Below are 22,576 nucleotides of genomic sequence, written 5' to 3'. Positions count from 1 at the left end.
CGACAAAACTTACCAGTGTAGACAAGCCCCAAGGCAGGTAACTGAATACAATCAGTTCATGTTTGGAAGCTTTTCTTCTCAATCATAAGGGCTAGACATATAACTTTTTACCAGAAAAACTTGGGGTTTGAAGTACAAGGCTGTGGTAAGGCACAGATGCTGCAGCCTATTCTTTAGCCACAGAATGGTGGGATACATGGGCCGATGCATTGCCCTTAGCATTTAAATAAAGTAGTTTCTCTGGACATTTAAAGTCACAGTATTTTCCCAGGCTGACTGATTAAAATAAGCTAAAAAATAAAAATTCCTCCCTAATCAAAGCACAAAAATGATCCTGGGAACGGAAACACTGCTCTAAATAGCTTCCCCAGCCTTCCGCTCTGTCACTGGCCTGTCAGCCTGCAATGCACCATATGGATGGCCTTTCCCAGAAGAAGGTTACAGAAACAACCAGCCTTGCTATTTCAGCTCCATGCACATGCTCCAGCATGCTCATGAGTAGCGCGGCTGGGTAAGTGGGTAGACAGTAATAGTTAGCACCCCTATCTCAGGGCCACCAATGTAGTTGCTGTTCACAAAGGCATCATGCATCTTCCCTGCTGTCTGTCCAGTCAGACCTCCTGTCTAGAGTGACCTCTGCAAGCCCTGTCCATGCACCAATGGGATGCTGTTCTGCCACAAGTGTTGTCAGCCCCATTTCCTCTGACTCCAGATGCTGTGGTCTTTACTGGCACTAGGAAGATGCAGTTGCCATAGCAGATCAAGCCATCATTGGTCTATAAAATCTCCAGTGCCCTACCTCCACTGTGGCCAGTACCAGAGGCTCAAGAGAAAGGTAAAGACCGCCATAATGTTAGTTGTTCAATGACTTATTCACACTCCTCTGAGCAGGAAGGCTTCACATCTGCCTCTGTTACCTGGATCTTCTGCTGCTGGAAATAATGTTGATATTGTTAAGTATATTATTTTTCATGTTCTTGAGGAAGGCTAACCCCTTCCTCCCCATGTGCATCACCAGACATAACCATCTTTGAAAGGCAAGCCCAATGTTTGCAATGGAAGAGCAGGGCACTCACAAGAGTAAGAGCAGGGGCACACGGCTGCTGTTTCAGAGGCTGCATAGTGTACTTTCAGAGGCATTGAAGTGCGATATTAAATATGAAATAACTGAGTGGTGAATGCCAAACAAACCCATCCATGCTGTGAAAATGTGTATAAATCAGACTACATGGAGTGAGCCCCTCTTCCGGATACACACCACAGAAAGCACGGGAACCCATCTGAGCTCTTTCGGTGACCGACTAAATTAATTCATTCCTGGAGGCTCTTGAGCCCAGAGAACTTCCACAAAGAGGAAGAAATGGTCCATCTGAAACAATGTGGTGGAACTTTGTAATCAAATGCTAATGGAGCTACTAAAAAACGGGCTCTTGGCAGCCTTTTCCCCAGCACTGTCCTGCAAGTTATTAGTTCTCCGCCACACTACAGAAATGCAATGGGAAGGCAGAAGATTGGGACCAATCTTTTCTATCCGTGACCATGGCCTCATGACCAGTTTCACTTGAACAATGTACCTGTGAGCCTCAAAATGTGAGGCACATGAGCACTGTGGGCATGATCTTCTCAGCAACTGGCCCTCATCTGTTGGACTCTCTGCTACAAGACATTGGAATGATCACGTACCCCAGAACCTTCAGACCAAAAGGCAAACGCACTTCTGCTAGTCTTTCCCACAATAACAGACAACAAAAAAGAATGGCAGGGCAAGAGAAAAAAAGGGTCCTTCAAGGGATTCTCAAAAACGCCTCAGGAGGTGTAACAGGGTTGTGCTCACCACCGTCGCGCCTCCTGCTGGTTGCTCCAGGAATTAGCTCTGTCCAACAGCAGGGCAATCTCCTCTTGTGGTGTCTCACTCTCCATCGCTGCTTCTCCACCATCTCTGCTGTCTGTTGGAACCCGCGTCGCTCCCAGACTGTAGTGTCCTCTTCAGTGTTCTGCCAGTCCTTTGAAATGGTACATCATGAATTTAACCACTGTTACTGGAGGACTAAGTCTCTAAATTCATTCCACTCCAGGACGGCCCAGTTTCAGGGATGTGTTGTCCTTGATGCACCCGCTCTCTTTCACAACCTATGGTAGGATTTAAACAGCAGTTGCTTCATACACTGAGTGTTTCCCAAGCGTTTCTCAGGTGATTTGCTTTTAGCAATGTCAGAGTTGAAAGCCAAAAGGGACCAGATCTTCTAGTCTGACCTTCTTCATAGCACAGGCCACCACCACCACCCTCCACACACACTAAACCCAACAACTGAATTTAGACCAAAATATTACAGCTCACAGGACAGTACCCTATTATATGCCACCAACAGAGAATAGGAAGGACTGAGGTGCACCAGTGCCCAGGGCCTCCACAATGGCAAGGAAATGATCAAGTGACCCGCACCCACTCACTGCAGAGGAAGGGGACCCCCCCCCACCACAAGGTCACAGCAAGTCTGACCTTGGGGGAAATTCCTTCCTGACCCCACATATGGCCATTAGTTCAGCTCTGAGCATGTATGCACGAACCGGGCAGCCAAGCACCTGAGAGAATGTTCAGTGCCAATGCAAAGCCCTGGTTCACCCCACCCCCTCAATGTCCCATCTCCAGCCATGGCTATCCCTGATGCTTCCCAGGAAGGAGATTAAAAAAAAAACCAGACAGAGCACATTGGGTGGGGAGATCCTTTCCTGACCCCTGCTGGTGGCCAGCTGAAGCCCTGGTGCAGGAATTTTTAGGAACATAAGACATCAATCAGTAGCGAGCCCCAGGGCTGCTGAGCCCTGCCCCCACCATCTGACAAGTAACCTTATCATACCATTTCACTCATACATTTTTCCAGCTCCCTCAAAACTAAGTTGTTTGCCCCCACTGCTCCTATTGGGAGGCTGTTCCAGAACCTCACCCCTCTGATTGTTAGAAACTCTCATTTCCAGCTTGAATTTGTTCATGGCCAGTTTGTATCCATTTGTTCTTGTGCCAACATTGTCCTTTAGATTTAATAGCCCTTCATCCTGGTATTTACCCCCCAATGTATTTATAGAGAGCAATCATATCCCTTCTCAACCTTCATTTTGCTAGACTAAACAAGCCAAGCTCTTCCAGTCTCCTCTCATAATATAGACCCTCCATTCCCCTGATCCTCCTAGTAGCTTTTCTCTTCACCAGTTCCCATTTGAATTAATCTTCCTTGTACATGGTGACCAGAATCATACACAGCATTCCAAATGAGGTCTTACCAGTGCCTTGTACAATGGCATTAATACTTCTCTATCTCTACTGGAAATGCTTTTATTGACACATCCTAGGATCACATTTGCCTGTTTCACAGATGCATTACACTGGTGGCTCATAGTCATCAACCCACAAACCCAGGTCTCTCTTCTCCTTTGTTGTTTCCAGCTGATAAGCTCCCAGCTTGTAGCAGAAATTCTTATTCTTAGACCTCAAGACCTTGCACTTTGTACTTTTGAAGTTTATCAATGTCTTATAGTCTTCAAGGTCATCTAGATCTTCCTGTATAATGTTTGGACCTTCTCTGTATTGCCAATGTCTCCCAACTTTATATCATCAGCAAATTTCATTAGCACAATCCTACTTTTTGTGCCAAGGTCTTTAATAAAAATATTGAATAATATTGGTTCCAAGAGAGATCCTTGAGGAACTCCACTAGTAACCTCCCCCCAGTCCAATAATTCACCTTTCAGTGCAATCTGTTGCCTTCTGCCCTTTAGCCAGTTCCTTATACATGTTAAAATGCTTGTTGTGATCCCCAAATGCTGACTTATGATGAAAATGGCTCAGTAAGCTGTGACCCTTGCCTCTAGAGAAAGAAGGGCTACGTGGAGGGTCACGGTGAGCCTCTGAGGCTAGCAAAATCTACCAGGAAACCCGGCACCCACAGAGACAAGGACAGAGCTTTGTCACAATGTATAATACATATTTGTATATGGCAGCAATGGGACTTGTCAAGATTTAAACTACATGTCATGAAACTATTCTTCGGACTCTAAATCTAACAGAACTGGAAGCCATTCCCCTGTTCCCATGGGCTCATTTTCCTCATGTATTCATATTTTGTCTGGAAGGAAGCAGGCAAGGCGTCCAAGCCATGTGAGTTCTCCAATGTCCTTTAGAAACCACCTCTTTCACAGATGGAGCAGTGCAAAAATGCACCGTCCTCTTACCTTGCTCTCCCAGGTCAGCCAATTAAGCTGCAAATGGGAGGGATTTAGGCTGTGAGAAAGGTACTAATTAGGAGGAAGCTCACCTGTGAAGGGACTGGTGGGGCTTCTATAAAGCCAAGAAGTTGGCAACAGTGCCTCCCTGAGGTAAGGGAGAAGGAAGTGGGCGATACGACACCTCCTTTCCCCCAGAAAAGGTATTAGAACCCATGAGGAAGGGTTTACGTAGTAGGCCTAAGAGACTGGGGTCTAACTAGGAAGGCTGGCGAAGGAGAAGCTTAAAGAAGCACAGTAGGAAGTAGCCCAGGCAAGAGAGCAGTAAGGTTGGTGAAGTCCCAGACCTTTATGGCTCACTATAGAGCCCTGGACTGGAACCCAGAGTAGAGGGCAGGCCTGGGTTCCCCTACCATCCACTGCAGAGTGGCATTGTTTGGGGCAGTGAACGGGAAGACTGTCTGAGTCACTGCAGGAGTGACATAGTTAGGGTAATGAGTGTGAGGACTGTCTGATGCTGCTTGTGTGGATAGACTTGAAACGACTCCCCCAGAAGGGGAAATCACAGTGGAACCTGGCTGGAGGGGTGACTCATGAAGCAGCCATACTGCGATTCTGTGAGCAGGAAGAGAGCAGCAAAACTGGGGAAGAAGAAAGGGAGTGCTGAACCAAGCAGAGCTAACCCCCAGAATTGCCATAAGGGGGCACCACCCACCAAGTGAGTAGAGTGCACTGTGACAGGATCAAAAAGTATCCTCACAATGGTATCGGTTCCCTTACTGGATGGAAGTGGAGGAATTATCCACCATAATGCAGAAGAAAAGGCAGAAGTGTTCAATAAACATTTCTGTTCTGTACTGGGGAAAAACACAGATGATGTCATAAGGTGTGTCACAGGGTGCAGACTCACCCAGCAGCACCTCCTGCTGGTCATCTCGGGGAATTAGCCTGAGTTCCAGCCTCCGGAGTGCCCTCTTCAGGCCAGTGTCTCACCTTGCTGCTGGCTCCCATGTCCCTCCCAGGACCCCAGTGCCCCTTTCACTGGGTGCTGCCCCCTGGCAGTACCCCCCACAGTTCTGGGTCTCCCCCTCCCAGGGGAACCCCTACCCACTATCCCCACTTTACCTCAGTCTTAGGCTACTGCTAGTCACCAACTAGCCCCTGCTCCTTGGGGCAGACTGCAGTATAAGCCACTCATCACAGGCAAGGGGGTTTGGACCTGTGTCCCTGCAACCCCTGTACCTAATAGGCCTTCCCAGGCCCGCAGCCTGGGGCTTTCCTAGGCCCAAGCTCCCCTGCTCCCAATCTAGGTACTTTCTCAGTCCTTACAGCCAGGTCCCTCTCTCTCCAAGCTAGAGAGAGATTCTCTTCTGGAACTTCTGGCTCAAAGCCTTTATAGAGCCAGTTGGGCCCTGATTGGGGCGTGGCCCCCAGCTGCCACCACTTCCCCCAATCAGCCGGGGTTTTGCTTCCTTCCCCAGCCCTTTGCAGGGCTTTTCCAACCCCTTTAGGGCTGGAACAGGTCCTCACCCCGCTACAGGTGGGTGAGGTAATATCTTTTATTGGACCACCTTCTGCTGGTGAGAGAGACAAGTTTTCAGGGAAGAAGAAGAGGAAGACGTCTGTGGAAGCTTGAAAGCTTCTCTCTCTCCAACACAAGTTGGTCCATTAAAAGATGTTCCCTCACCCACCTTGTCTCTCTAATATCCTGGGACCAATAACAACACTGCATAGGATGTAGTTGTATCATGCGATAATACTCTTTCCATTCCACTAGTATCTCAGGAGGATGTTAAGCAGCAGCTATTAAAGTTAGACATTTTTAAATCAGTGGATGTGGGTAACTTGCATCCAAGAGTTTTAAAAGAGCTGGCTGAGGTGCTCACTGGCCCTGTAAAGCGGATTTTAATAAGTCTTAGAACACTGGGGAAGTTCTAGAAGACTGGAAGAAAGCTAATGTTGTGTGAATATTTAAAAACAGTAAATGGAATGACCTGGGTAATTATAGGTCAGTTTGACATTGATCCCAGGCAAAATAATGGAGCAGCTTATATAGAATTCAATTAATAAAGAATTAAAGGAGGGTAATACAATTAATGCCAATTTACATTTGGTTTATGGAAAAGAGATCCTGTTCAACTAACTTGATTTTTTTTGGATGACATTACAAGTTTGGATGGTAATGTAATAGTGTTGATACAATATACTTAGACTTCTGTAATGTGGTTGAAGTGGTACCACACAACATTTTGATTAAAAAACTAAAATGATATAAAATTAACATGGTACTCTTTAAATGGATTAAAAGTTGATAGATTTCAACATGTAATTATAAATGGGGAATTGTCATTCAGCAGGTGTGTTTTTCTTCTGGGGTCCTGCAGGGATCAGTTCTTGGCCCTACACTATTTAAGATGTCTATCAATGACCTGGAAGACAACATAAAACCGTCACTGATAAAGTTTGCAGCTAACGCAAAAATTGGGGAATGGTGAATAACAAAGAGGACAGATCACTGATAATCAGCTGAACACGAGCTCCCAGTGCAATGCTATGGCCAAAAAGGCTAATGGGATCCTGCAATGCATGAACAGGGGAATCTGGGGTAGGACAACACTGGGTATAGGAACAAAGAGGTTATTTGACCTCTCTATTTGGCACTGGTGCAACTGGGCCTGGAATACTGTGTGCAGTTCTAGTGTTCACAATTCAAGAAGGATGTTGATAAATTGGGAGGATTCAGAAAAAAGCCACGAGAAGACGGAAGGATTAGAAAACCTGCCTTATAGTGATAGACTCAATCCATTTAGCTTAACAAAGAGAACGTTAAGAGATTACTTGATCTCAGTCTATAAGTATCTACATGGGGAACAAATATATGATAAGGGACTCTTCAATCCTGTGGAGGAAGGTATAACATGATCCATGGCTGGAAGCTGAAACTAGACAAATTCATACTAGAAATGAGGATTAAGTTTTTAACAGTGAGGGTAATTAACCATTGGAGCAATTTACCAAGGGTGGTGGTGGAACGTCCATCGCTGGCAATTTTTACATCAAGGTTGGATGTTTTTCTAAAAGATCTGCTCCAGGAATTATTGTGGGGCAGTTCTCAGGCCTGTTTTATACAGGAGGTCAGACTAGATGATCACAATGCTCTCTTCTGGCCTTGGAGTGCATCGGAACTTGGGGGGTGCTGCTGCACCCCCTGGCTTGAAGTGGTTTCCATTATATACAGGGTTTACAGTTTGGTTCCATGGCTCTCAGCACCTCCACTATACAAATTGTTCCAGCATCCCTGTTGGTGTCTATGAACATATGAACCGTTTAATGCTATACTTAGAGTTGTCTGAACAAGGAGTTTTTCAGTAACTGGCTCTGGCTCTGCACTCATACAGTGTTAGAGCCTCTCCATGTGACTTATCCAAGGTGTGCTATCCAAACACAAACAAACTTTATTCCTGGGGTCTTACTGGCACCCCCTTTAGGTTTCTCTTCCTCATCCTGGCTACACTCCTGATTTGTTAAAGGAGCCCCATCTCACAAGCAGCTGTTCCCAAATACTAGGTATAGCACTGAGTACTCCTGAGAGAATGCACCACAGACACTGGGACGGGAATTGCCCCAGGCCTGCAATTGTAATTGTCCAGTGGCCAGAGACAGGGAATACATGTGCAATCAGTCCTGTGTACTGCCAAGTCTTTTTCACAGCAATATTTATCTAACATTAGTAACTGGGCACTAGGCTGGATCCTTAGCTCGTGTAAACTGCTATAATTCCATTGATTTCAATAGAACTACACTGATTTTCACTAAGTGAGGATCAGGTCCCAGTATTTTATAATAAATCCCCAAACAAAAAAATGGCAAACTGGAGTTAAAGTTGAGAGCACATACCAGTAATTTAAGGGCAACAAACCTCACAAGAATGTTGCTGTTATTATGAATCAAGCATTAGTACCCTGGAAATTCACCATTAATGTTAAACCCTGATCCTAAAAAACCTTACTCAAATAAGGGGTCGCAGAATCAAAACTCGGTATGATGAAATGTGCTATTACTGGAAAAAGGCCTTTTTCTAAACCCCTTAAGAAGTTCTCAGATTAAGACTGAAGATTAGAGAAGCTAGTGTCCTGATACAGAGCCCACAGCCACATTATCATCTCCCCAGCCTCCCTTTAGCATCTTTTCCCTAAATCTGCAGTCCATGGAAGCAGAAATTTTACAGCGCTAGAGGCACAAAACTGCACACACCAGATTCTGAAAACCCCCCTCAGACTTTGCGGATCTGGAGTAAATTAAATCCAAAACCAAGCTGTATTCTTGCTTATACCAGATGCTGGACTGAAAGTCCCATTTATATGTAGGAATTTCTATGTCAATTGTCACAATAGCATCACATAGAGAAATAAAGTGACATTTCCAGGGTCACAGAGCAAGTTAGTGGCAGTGCTAGGAATAGAACCTAGGAAACTTAACACAGGTGTATGTTCTAACTCTATTTAACTGCCTTTGGCAATTAGGCCTCCTTCCAAGGAACTGTTACTCAGGAACAAAATACCTTTGGGATCATCTGATAACTTGTAAGAGCTATTGGTATTATATTGGTATTGATAGATCTATAAATACTGTGAATGTAATTTTTTCATAGGATTTGCCATTCCACATTTGACCAATGTTCTAGGAGGTCTAGTATACTGCCACCTATAGTGGCTAACACCTAATGTAAAACCTCTGATAATGCATCTAGTTATTTGTGTACTGACATAGAAGTGTTGCAGCATCCTTCCTGACCCCTGTGACATTCAGTTTGTGCCCTGAAGCATGGGAGTTGGTAACTCTGTTTTAGCTTATAACATTAAGAATGTTACTGCTGGTCATAAAATTAGCTCATCCAATTTTAAATACAGCCACAGTATTTCATTCTGTTTCTTTTATCTACAATTTTTAAAAATGTATTGCCAGCATGTGGTGTGGGTTAAAAATAGCAACTGATTAATTAAAATAAGCCCTAGAAAAGCTCTCACATCCCCAATGACACACGGAGTCCTTCTCTAAACATGTGAGGGACATAACAACATGGTCTTCTAATTTAACATGGTTCAAATTAGGGCTCAGAGATCATTCTACGGCTGAGTAAGAAAAGAATAGAATCCACCACATATGTTGTGAATAGTTAATATCCCAGGAGACTGCAACTTCCCTACGCATCCAGGGATAGGTGGCCTAGCACACATAGCTGTGGTGTCTTACATTAAGCCATGCCTTTTCTTAGTTCAAGTGTGGGTGTGTGAAAGGAGTGACCTATCTTATTTATATTTGAAATTTATGGGAATCATTCTTAGCAGGGTGGAATCCTACAATAATGTTACATTATTGGTTTGAGGCTGTGATGGTGCCAAAAATAGTATTTCACAAACTGTAATGCATTGCGATGGGATGGGGCAATGAAATTCCACAGGGCTATTATTATCTTATTAAACATTCCTACAGTGCATAAACCAGTGCAAGGGGCAAGGCCTGCCCATGGCTCTTGAGCAACTAGCACTTACATTCATTCCCACAGGAGTAGCTGAGTCAGTCCACTGAAGCAGCTGGCAAACTGGCCAATCTCTTGGATTCAAATCTGAATTGGCAGCTAAATATGATTCTTCTCTCAGATCCTTTGACATTAATGAACCGTGTGAATAGTGTTTTCTTACAGGCACATTAAGCAAACTACAGCAAGTGAAATACACGGCAGAGAGACACTGCTGATCCTCAGTGAACGGGGCATGTGCTACACAAGGCTGCAGGACCTGGAAATGCCCCTTGTTACCACTCATCATGGGGGTTTCAGGCTTGTCTGCAGGACTTTCTGGGGGAGGACAGAGCAGTTTAAAAGTGCCTTGGCTTTTTCTTCTCCAAGGGGCCCCAGAGGGCTGTTGGGGATTTTCCTCCTCCTCCTTGAAGACTCCAACTTGTGGAGCCCCACAGGGTGTCTGATTGCCTATGTGTGCATCAAACCCCTGGGGCAAAGGTGCTATGGGCCGAGCAGAAACATGCTGACATGCAGAAACATACCCATATGGGAGTTTTCCTGGGGATTGTGGGAGTTTTACCCCACCTCCCATGAGTTCCCTGATGTATCCCACACTGTTTTACTGAGGCCACTGCTTCTGGGAGTTGTGCTGGGAAAGGTGGTATCTGTAGACAGAGAGCAGCGCAATAGCAGCATTGTAGAGCTGTGCTATTGTAGACATGGGACAAACCAATAACGGTCCTTAGTCCCAAAGAACATGGCTAGTGTGGGCACACTGTATCACTTGTGCTTACAGCTGTGCAATCCCAATGGTCCAATTACCAACAGCTCCGCTCTCTAGTGTAGAGCTGGCCATAGAGAAGATTTTGTCTGGAGCTCTCAGTATCTGCCCTCCCCACTGAAGGGGTACCCTAATCTGGGATGACACATTGCACTGTGAAATGGAGACTGATTCCAGAATCCCCAACCCACTTCCTGAAAGGGCAATAGTTTGGGAGTGACTTTCTGGTTCCAGAGAGTGCATCTGAGTCTGAGCCTTCCATTCAAAGTGAAGAGTTGAGCTTCAGATTCCATGTACTAGCTGTCTGATTAGAGGGAGCCCATTACTCCTCTGTAAACCCAAATTTCTCACACTAGCAGAAGGGAAGTCTAATTCTGGGATCTAATTCTGTGGAAGAGGAGGTCTAATTCTGGGATCCCCACTCTAACTTAGAGAGTCTGGAGCCCCACATTTCTCCCCATAGATTCCAAGGCCAGAAGGGACCGTTGTGATCATCTAGTCTGTCTTCCTTTATAATGAAGGAGCCATAATTTTCAATCCCCTGTGCACAGCATATCAAGGATTTGAACTCAGGACTCCTGGTCCTGTAGGTATGAGCCAATCTACTAAGCCAGGTGGCTGCCAATAATAAGTACAAATTCTTGTTCCACCCTTGGAGTTTTACCTTTAAATGTCAGATCCAAGAGCCCTCTACTCTTTGAAATCTGCTCTTCAGAGAGGTGCTTACAGACTGTGATTAAGGCCCCTCTTAACCTTCTCTTGAATACACTAAGTAAATTGAGCTTTAGTCTGTCACTGTGAAGCTTGTTTTTTACACCTTGGGTCATTCTTGTGCTCTTTTCTGAACCTTTTCAGGTGTTCAATATTCTCTTTAAGATGTGGACACCAGACTAGCACACAGTATCCAGTAACAGTCCCACCTCCATATTCACGCTCAGCGGTCCCCTGCTTATACATCCTTGGGTCTCATTTGCTCCCTCACCTCATCCCACATTACACTGGGAGCTCAATTGGCTCCCAATCAGAAGAGCAGTGACTCCTGCTGCTTGGGGCCACTGGCACTAAAATCCTCATATGGTACATGTGAGGCACCCCAGTTTTGGCTCTGTAGCTCCTGTTTTTAATGCTTCACTCAAGTTATTCATGTACACAGCTGCCTCCTGTGCTTGGCTGGTGGTGTGGGTGTGGGTTGGGATACTGGGCAGAGACAATGTTAGGTATGTTTTTCTGACCTTTCACACCAGTTTAATATCATGACCATAATGCAGAAGCTCCTGGCTTTGCATCATGTGGCTGGTTGGTTTTCAATCACAATGTTTTGTTAATTATGTCTGAGTGATAATTTCAACCTTAACTCCAGTTTAACAAAGTGTTTGTCTTGGTATGTAAGAATGCTTTGGATACACTCATGTTCTGTAAAGTGTCTTAACAGTCTGTATATCTATGCAGTACTGGGGTGGGGTCAACCCCATGGGACATATTCAACCTGAGAGAACTCCATTTGCTCTGGGGGAACATTACATTTTCACAGCACTGTATACATATTGGTTTCTGTGTGTATCTTTATATACATACTGTATACACACTGTATACATATTAATGGGGGCCGGTTAAAACTCAGACTGAACCACTAGAACAAGATCTCTTTCAGTTTGCACCTTTTGTTATTTTGCTGCAAGCCTCTCATTTCAGAATAAAAGTGTCCTCTTAGTTTTTTCCCATGCACACTGGCACCATCTGCACCCCCTGGGGAAATATTTTCTAATACCTGCCATTTGGTGCAATCCAGTCCATTCCTAAGGCAAAGAGAAGTAGTTCTGAGCCTCAGGGAGACATGAGCTTGGGAAAGATGATTTCACAGTCTGACTCCACCACAGGCAGTAATAACAGCCTAGCCCTTCTTGTCAGTGAATGATGTTTGTTACCGGCAAAACAAAATCCAAGATCTTTCAAAGCAATCCCACTCCCTTTACAATGTTGCGATATTAGACATTATGGCACTAAGGGCACAAGAGTCAGGCAACTTAATTGAAACTAAAGTTATGTCAAACTCTTTATTTGATACCCCTTCTCAAAAGGCTTATTCTCTGGAGTGCATACCCCATCCAGGCTCACAATCACCACATGAACTAGCAGGAGGGTTTACTGCCCAGGGGATGTGATCACAAAAGCTTCTCTCTGCAGACAAAGAGAAGGCACGAAGCAAGTTGCTCCTCTCCCCGCTCCTGCAAAGCAATGCAAAGTAAATAAAGCTGGAGCTGGACAGGATTTCCTAGATGAAATGAAGAGCTCTATTTTGGGAATTCTTGCCAGGGAGAGGCTCCTTTGTGGTCATGCTGATTCCTCTCCCAGCTCTGCCACATGATTGATGACTGAAATGATGGGGTTTAATTTCCCATTTCTACCTGAGATTTCCAGCATGGGCTTTTTTCAGCTACACCAAAAATCGGTCACTCCAAAGATAGTAGTGGCCATATAATTCTAGTTGCTAAAGCTGATATAAAACCCCTCTTCCAGCTGAATTGGAATGGCTGCAAAGAATACAGTACATACAGTGGAAAACTGGCATCATCCTTCAACAACACTTACTGCTGGTGCCAGTCACATAGCTCCTTTTGTGTGCTTATGGGCCTCAAAGCTATATTAGCTCCGGCCATCACTCAGCACCTGAGCCTGTGGGACTGAATGGTATGGGCTTAGTTTTAACGAAAGTTAGGAGCCTAAACACCTTTTAGGATCTGGGCCCATGTTGTAAGCGGCACACTAGTTACAAGGGTTCTTCTGCACCATGGGGCATATCCAGGGAATTCTTAAATCCATTTTGACCTGGCCCTAGTGTTTGAAATGATATTCCATCTAACCTTGCTCTGAGTAGATGTACACTGCATGGAAGCTAAAATGTCACAGCAGCCAATGCTGCCTGTTGGCATCCCCACCACTGCTACCACTCCATGGAGCTCCAGCAACATTTGAGGGAAAACAGGCTAATGTAAACAATGGGAGGCAAGAGAACAGGAAGAGTTAAGAGTGATTTTAGGTGTGTATGAGTGTGTGAGAGAGAAACAGAGAGAGAGTAAATGGTCTGATGAAATTCATCCTAGGGTACTTAAGGAACTTGCTGAAGCAATCTCAAAGCCATTAACAATTATTTTTGAGAACTCCTGGAGGACAGGAGAGATCCCAGAAGAATGGAGAAGAGCAAACATATCACCTATCTTTAAAAAGGGGGAACCGGAGGAGCAGACAAATTATAGACCAGACAGCCTAACTTCAATATCTGGAAAGATACTGGGGCAAATTATTAAACAATCGATTTGTAAGTACCTGGATGATAATAGGGTTATAAGGAATAGTCAGCATGGATTTATCAAGAACATATCATGTCAAACCAACTTAATTTCCTTGTTTGATAGGATTACTGACCTAGTGGATGGGAGAAGCAGTAGATGTTATATACCTTGATTTTAGTAAGGCCTTTGACAAAGTTCTGCATGACATTCTCATAATAAATTAGGGAAATGCGGTCAAGATGAAATTACTATAAGATGGGTGCACAACTGGTTGAAATCCAAGGAGTAGATATCAATGGTTTGCTGTCAAACTGGGAGGGCATATCTATTGGGGTACAGCAGGGTTCAGTCTTGGGTCCAGTACTATTCACTATTTTCATTTATGACTTGGATAATGGAGCAGAATATATTTATAAAATTTGTAGATGACACCAAGTTGGGAGGGGTTGCAAGCACAGTGGAGGACAGGCTTAAAATTCAAAACAACCTTGACAAATTGAAGAACTGGTCTGAATTCAACAAGATGAAATTCAATAAAAACAAGTGCTGAGTACTACACTTAGGAAGAAAAAATCAAATGCACAACTACAAAATGGGGAATAACTGTCTAAGTTATAGCGAACCGCAGGGTTCTGTGGGTTATAGCGAATCACAAACTGAATATGAGTCATCAATGTGATGCAGCTGCAAAAAAGGCTAATATGATTCTGGGGTGTATTAACAAGAGTGTCGTATGTAAGACACAGGAGGTAATTATACTCCTCTATTTGGCACTGGTGAGGCCCCCAGCTAGAGTACTGTATCCAATTCTGGACACCATAGTTTAGGAAGGATGTGGACAAATTGGAGAGAGTCCTGAGGAAAGCAACAAAAATGATAATAGTTTAGAAAACCTGACCTATGAGAAAAGGTTAAAAAAACAGAGCACGTTTAGTCTTGAGAAAAGAAGACTGAGGGGTGACCTGATAATGTGTCATGGGCTGTTATAAAGAGGACAGTGATCAACTGTTCTCCATGCCCACCGAACAAGAAGTAATGCACTTAATCTGCAGCAGGAAAGGTTAGATAGTAGGAAAAACTTTCCAACTATAAGGATAGTTAAGCTATAGAATAGGCATCCAAGGGAAGTTGTGGAATCCCTATCGCTGGGAGCTTTTAAAAACAAGCTGGACAAATACCTATCTGTGATGGGGTGTCTATCACACACACACCTGAAGGGGTAAATTATGCCAATTGACCTATTGACTGCACCTGGAGGAAAGCCAAGGTGTGATCAAGCCTAATTGGCTGATGGAGTCCAGCAGAGGATGAGCTGGGCTGGGTTTATAAAACCAGAAAGCTGCCAAGAGAAAGGGGCTGCAGGGAAGTAGTCTGTAGTCACTTTCTGGGAGAAGGGAGGTGTGTTTGGGGTTATAGAGAGTAGCCACAGTTCCTCCTTAGGAGGAGGGACTTTAGGCTGGCAAAACTATAGAAGGGGGAAAGCTGGAAAAGTAGAGAAGTCTTAGGGAAAAAGGCAGCAAGGTATGGGGTAGGGTAAACCTTGGCTGCTGCTGAGAGGGCCCTGTGCTGGAACCTGCAGTACAGGGCACATTCCCCTAGCAGCCACTGGGGAAGTGGTACAGACAAGGCAATGGAGAATAGACTGCCTGAGACAGTTTGCCCTGAAAGACTGTTCTCCCAGAAGGGAGAAACAAGCATGGTGACCTGGCCGAGGGCAAAGGCATGAAGAAGAAGCACCTGGAGTTGCAGAGATGGGTGGAGAGACCGCCAGAGGCGGATACAGTGTCTGGAAGAAGCTAATTCCCAAAGTGATCAGGAGGAGGCACTCTAGTGGTGAGTAAATCTTGTGACAGATTGCCTAGGTGTACTTGGCCTTGCCACAGCACAGGGGACTGCACTTAATGATGTCTCAAGGTCCCTTTCAGCCCTATCATTTCTATCCTTCTATGGTGATTGTATGTATGCACGTGTGTAGGGGGTGCTGAATGGTGAGTGTGTGAGAGAGTTAATGGTGAGTGTGTGTGTGAGAGGAAGTACTACTTCACACAATGCCAGTCAACCTGTAGAACTCCTTCCCAGGAGATGTGTGAAGGCCAAAAGTATAACTAGGCTAAAAAAAATTTAGAAAAGTTGATGGAGGATACGTCCATTAATGGCTCTTAGCCAAGATGATCAGGGTTGCAACCCTATGCTCTAGGTATCCCTAAACTTCTGACTGCCAGAAGTTGGGAGTGGATGACAGAGGATGGATCACTTGATAATTGCCCTGTTCTGTTCATTCCCTCTGAAGCACCTGGCATTGGCCACTGTCGGAAGACAGGATCCTGGGCAAGATGGGCCACTGGTATGACCCAGTATGGCCGTTCTTATTGGTGGGGAAGGGATGGTGACTATGAGTTAATGGTGATCTGGAGAGGGGAGGATGCTGAATGGTGTGTGTGTCTAGGGGACTCTGAGTGTATCTGTACATGCAGAGAGGGGGGCCTGAAAGCCCTGTGGAGCTGAGCAGTGAGTGCAAATGGTAGGGGTAGTAACTGTAATTGTGCGGGGGGGGGGGAGCAATTAGGGCTGAATGGAGACTCTGTGGTTGTGTGAAAGCAGAGAATTTGCTCAGCCCAAGTAGGGGAGAGGGAATGGCAGGGAGGGATTCCCAGTGCTTCCTCCCGCAGTACAGCGCTGCTGTGGGGCGAGTGAGGCAGTGTCAGCAGGCTCAGGGAGAAAGGAGCCTGGTGTTCTGGACTGAGGGTTAGTTACCAGCCTGCTAGGTTCCCTGCATGACCCCCATCCTCCTGCCATCTCCTTTGACTGGGTCTCCCTTGGGCCCAGGTGTGTACTTGTGAGGGAGCTGTACCAGGACCTGAGGTTTTAGTTTTTAGGAGGTTTTTTGTCAGGTTTCAGTTAACTGGCCAATCAGATTGACCTGAAACAGATGACTTTTTTAAAAAAGTCTTTTGGCAAACCAAGTGTTTAATATATTTTTTTTTAAAAATTTCAGGCCAAACAAAACATTTTCTTCATTTTTGACTTTTTACCCTTTTAAGAATCTCTTGTTTTAAATGAAATTGAAGTAAATTTTTGGGAGGGATAGCTCAGTAGCTCGAGTATTGGCCTGCTAAACCCAGGGTTGAATCCTTGAGGGGGCCATTTAGGGATCTTGGGCAAAAATTGGGGATTGGCCCTGCTTTGAGCAGGGGGTTGGTCTAGATGACCTCCTGAGGTCCCTGATATTCTATTATTTGAATTGAAAATTTTTTTCAGATTTTTGCGTGGTGGTATTTTTTTGTTGTTGACCATAATTATTTGGCAAAATCAACACCAACTCATGAAAGGTTTAGGTTGACCCAAATTGGCATTTTTCAGAAAAAATTGTTTTGCATGGAGAATCTGCCCCCCCCCCCAATCCTGGGTGTGTGTGTGAAGAGCCTTTGCCCCAGTGCCTAGGGGGTGGAATAGGGTGGGGGGCTCAGCCCCGTCTGGCTGGGATTCTCTTCACCCTTGCCACACCTAGACTATTAGGTTGACCCAAGCATTCCCCCTGCCTATCTGGGCTTAGGACTGCTGCCAGTAGGAGCAGCTGCTGCCTCCAGTGACCTCACCCTAGGAAACCAGCTGGGATGTCTACATGGAAAGCTTCCATGGGCTTGCAGGGCTTGGGCTAAGGGGCTGTTTAATTGCCGTGTGTATGTTCGGGCTTGGGCTGGAGCCCAGGCTCGAAGACCCTATGAGGTGGAAGAGCCCCAGAGCTTGGGCTACAACCTTAACTCAAATGTCTATGCAGCAATTAAACAGCCCCTTAGCCCCCAGACCCCACAAGCCTGAGGGAAATTGCAAGGTAGACATAACCTTAGTCACTGCAGAGGGTGGGGCTTCTACTGGTGAACAGGAAAAATAATGAGCAGGCCAGTTAGGCCCCCTGTACATTGACACCAAAAAAAACCCCTCCTCAGGGATGTTGTCTACCCCTGCCCGCAGAGTTGCCAGCCTGGGACACTGTGTCACGAGTCATCCCCCAGAGTCAGGAGAGTTTATACAATACTATGTTATGAGGAGTTAAATTGCTGTCTGGTCTCTGAGCCTTTCAGGAGATTCACCTGCCCTCAAATTACCCGTGAGCGTCTCAGGGTCACAATGCACCTGCAAACCTGGGAGCCTCCCTTCCAGCTCCGCCCTGGTCACTCTACTAAATCCCTCCCAGCCCCTGGATTGGCAAGATGCCATTCTAGCCCCCTGCCCCACCTTTCTGCATCACTGTCCTGTCTGCCTCCCTCCTGTACCTACACACTCCCCCATAACTCCTGTTCCCCACCAGCTCCTAGAATCTCTTTCCCCATGTTTATTTCTGTTGCAATAGTGGCAAAAGTCACAGTCAGGTCTGGTTCCCCCATTGCACTAGGCTCTGTACACACCCACACACACTGAAAAGGCGGCCCTGAACCCCAAAGCTTGCAATCTCAGTAAGCTTTGAGTTGTCCTTTTTCCCCCTCATATTCTCCATTTCTGCCATTCCTATTCACCTCCATTTTTCTGCACCCCAACTGCCCTCCCAGAGCCCTACATTCCCCACAAACCTCCCTCCTGCTCCCCATATTTCCCAGCACCCTAAAATCCTGGCACTTTTCTCACCACAGAGCACACAGGGTTCCCATCTTCCCTGAGGGCAGTCTAGCTTCAGGCTCACTGGAAAACTTTACTACTGGTGCTTCTAGCAGGCTGCCAGTGCCTCAGCGGGTGCCATTCACCCGACGTACCTGCTGCATGGGCCATCAGAGAAACAGTTAAATCATGCTCTTACAGGCTGAGTGGCAGCTTCTATTAGGAAAGAAAATTCCACATCTGGGAGTTCTCCCAAGAGACCATAACTCCCAGGTACTGTAAACAAGTGTTTGGGGGCTTTGTAAAATGTGAATTCTTGGCTACATTGACCTGACTCTATTTTTGTAATATGTAAATATTTCTCTAGGAGGGGTAGAAACTCACATTTGGCTGGACTGATGCCAATGAATCCTTCAGCATGGCTGCCTTTCTAAAGGGGATCACTGAGCACGTGAATTTGTGTGGAGGGTGAGAAAACCTGGATTTGTGCTGGAAATGGCCCATCTGATGATCACTTTAGATAAGCTATTACCAGCAGGACAGTGGGGTGGGAGGAGGTATTTTTTCATATTCTCTGTGTATAAATAAAGTCTGCTGCAGTTTCCACGGCATGCATCCGATGAAGTGAGCTGTAGCTCACGAAAGCTCATGCTCAAATAAATTGGTTAGTCTCTAAGGTGCCACAAGTACTCCTTTTCTTTTTGCGAATACAGACTAACACGGCTGTTACTCTGAAACCTGTACTGAGAATGTACTCTGTGCCCCTTTTAGGGTGGGGGGACAAAAGGGAATTTTCCCTTTGAAATCTCCAGTCTGAGTCAGCACCAGACAAACCACAGGCAGACTCCTGGGGGGGTGGGGGGGAGAAGAACACTCCCTCAGTTAACACCACACAATGGTTGTAAATCACTGGTTTGCATATACACATGAGCTGTGTGTAATTTAATATGGCTATATGTAAATATATACATTTAGAACAAAGAATGTCAGCCATGCTTAGGATGGGGAGCTCTAGATCCTGGGAAGCAGGGACTTTGAAAAAGATTTTGGGGTTGTGGTGGAAAATCAGCTGAATAGGAGCTTCCAGTGTGATGCTCTGGCCAAAAGAGCTAATGTAATCCTTGAATGCATAAACCAGGGGATCTCGAGTAAGAATGGAGACTTATTTTACCTCCTGTATTTGGCACTGGTGTGACCACTGCTAATGGATACTGTGTCTAGTTCTGGCACCCACAATTCAAGAAGCATGTTCTTAAATTGGAGAGGGTTCAGAGTAGAGCCTGAGAATAATTAAAGGATTAGAAAACCTGCCTTATAGTAATAGGCTTAAGGTGCTCAATCTATTTACCTTAACAAAGAGAAGGTTAAGGAGTGACTTGACCACAACCTATAAGTAACATAGGGAACAAACATATAATAATGGGGTCTTCAGCTTAGCAGACAAAGGTATAACATGATCCAATGGCAGACAAATTCAGACTGGAAGTGAGGCATGTTTTTAATGGTCAGAGTAATGAACCATTGGAACAATTTAACAAAGGTTGTGGTGGAGTCTCAATCACCTGTGATTTATTTTAAAATCAAGATTGGATGTTTTTCTAAAATCTTCTCTGGGAACTATTTTGGGGCAGTTCTCTGGCCTGTGTCATACAGGAGGTCAGACTAGATGCTCACAATGATCCTTTCTGGCCTTGGAACCTATGAATCTGTCCCATGGAGCACTAGCACAGCCTTTCAATGAAACCCACAGTGCAAATGCATCTCCATGTCCTTGAGCACAGACCAGAGTCCCCCGTCTCTGGTGTCTGGGCTGCTGGAATCCTTTTGAATTCTTTCCACAATCTGCTTATGTAGCCATTACTGCGCCTGTCAGAATTCATTCCCAGCCCTCCTCTCAAAAGTGCAGCATGGCTGCTGGGTCTATTGGATCTGTAAAGCCTTTAATCCTCTGTCAAAGGGTGCATATTGTGATCTGTTTGGCAAGCTACTTCTTCCCCCCCACCCCAAATCTCAGCAATCCCCAAGCTGCAGGGGGGTTGGAATGGGTCTCGAGGCAGCCAAACTGGCATTGGGTTTGTGGTGTTTGGTTCCTGGCAGTGATACAGTTTACTCAGGGCTGGATTCATTGACACTAGCTGGGGAAGGAAGGGTAAAGAAACTCCCCCTTGATAGGATAACAATGCCACACCTCAGCACATGGGTACATCTGCAGGTCCCCTTATCTGCACCAGAATGGGTCCAAACTAATTCATACCAATGATGAGTGTCAAGTCTGCCCAGAGAAGGCAAGGCACTACAGTGATGGACCCTGTACAAGTGCACCCCCCCCACCCCACAACTAGTCATCTCTGTTTGCCTGAAGCACCAAATGGACATGCTGTGGCCTGATTTTTGGTGTAAATTTGGCTTTTCTTATTTGCCAGCTTTCATCAAAATCAGTAAGGGTTCTTCCCATTGATACTAGAATGTTCCCCAAAATTTTGGAATTGGTCACATGTATATTTCAAAGTTATCGCATTACAGACCGAGAAATGCCATCAAGTCAAGTGTAGGGCCTTGCTTCTCATGGCCATTCATAACTCTGGATAGTCTTGTTATCCATAGACCTATCCAGTCCTTTTTTTTAAACCCTTTGAGCTCTTGGTCTCAATGACATCTTGTGGCAATGAGTTTCACAGGATACTTACAGATTGCATGTGAGTTATTTCCTTTTATCAGTTTTACATTTACCACCCCTTAATTTTATTGAATGTCCCCTTGTTCTCCTAATTAAATGTAGTAATGACCAACTTTGCACAACAAAAAAATCTCTGTAGGCTGTATAATGGAGTCACAGCTTTTAAGGCCAGAAGGTACCATTATGATCATCTAGTCTGACCTTTATAGCCTGTTTCAGAGTAGCAGCCGTGTTAGTCTGTATCTGCAAAAAGAAGAGTACTTATGGCACCTTAGAGACTAACAAATTTATTTGAGCATAAGCTTCCGTGAGCTACAGCTCACTTCATTGGATGCATGCAGTGGAAAATACAGTGGGGAGATTTTATATTCACAAAACATGAAACAGTGGGTGGTGCCATACACACTGTAATGAGAGTGGTCAGGTAAGGTGAGCAATTACCGGTGGGGGGGGAAACCTTTTGTAGTGATCAAGGTGGGCCATTTCCAGCAGTTGACAAGAGTGTGAGGAACAGTAGGGGGGAAAAATAAACATGGGGAAATAGTTTTACTTTGTGTAATGACACATCCACTCCCAGTCTTTATTCAAGCCTAATTTAATGGTGTCCAGTTTTCAAATTAATTCCAATTCAGCAGTTTCTTGTTAGTCTGTTTTTGAAGTTTTTTTGTTGAAGAATTGCCACTTTTAGGTCTGTAATTGAAGTGTTCTCCGACTGGTTTTTGAATGTTATAATTCTTGACATCTGATTTGTGTCCATTTAGTCTTTTACGTAGAGACTGTCCTGTTTGGCCAATGTACATGGCAGAGGGGCATTGCTGGCACATGATGGCATATATCACATTGGTAGATGTGCAGGTGAACAAGCCTCTGATCGTGTGGCTGATGTGATTAGGCCCTATGATGGTGTCCCCTGAATAGATATGTGGACACAGCTGGCAACAGGCTTTGTTGCAAGGATAGGTTCCTGGGTTAGTGTATTTGTTGTGTGGTGTGTGGTTGCTGGTGAGCATTTGCTTCAGGTTGGGGGGGCTGTCTGTAAGCAAGGACTGGCCTGTCTCCAAAGATCTGTGAGAGTGATGGGTCGTCCTTCAGGATAGGTTGTAGATCCTAGATGACGTGTTGGAGAGGTTTTAGTTGGGGGCTGAAGGTGATGGCTAGTGGCGTTGTGGTGTTTTCTTTGTTGGGCCTGTCTGGTAGTTGGTGACTTCTGGGTACTCTTCTGGCTCTGTCAATCTGTTTCTTCACTTCAGCAGGTGGGTATTGTAGTTCTAAGAATACTTGATAGAGATCTGGTTGTTGGTGTTTGTCTCTGTCTGAGGGGTTGGAGCAAATGCGGTTGTATTGTAGAACTTGGCTATAAACAATGGAATGTGTGGTGTGGTCTGGATGAAAGCTGGAAGCATGTAGGTAGGCATAGCAGTCAGTAGGTTTCCAGTATAGGGTGGTGGTTATATGACCATCGCTTAAGCACTGTAGTGTCCAGGAAGTGGATCTCG

The sequence above is a fragment of the Lepidochelys olivacea genome, assembly GCF_965140295.1.
Source record: "Lepidochelys olivacea isolate rLepOli2 genome assembly, chromosome: 10".
Lineage (NCBI taxonomy): Eukaryota > Metazoa > Chordata > Testudines > Cheloniidae > Lepidochelys > Lepidochelys olivacea.
Note: the sequence above shows the minus strand (reverse complement) of the source record.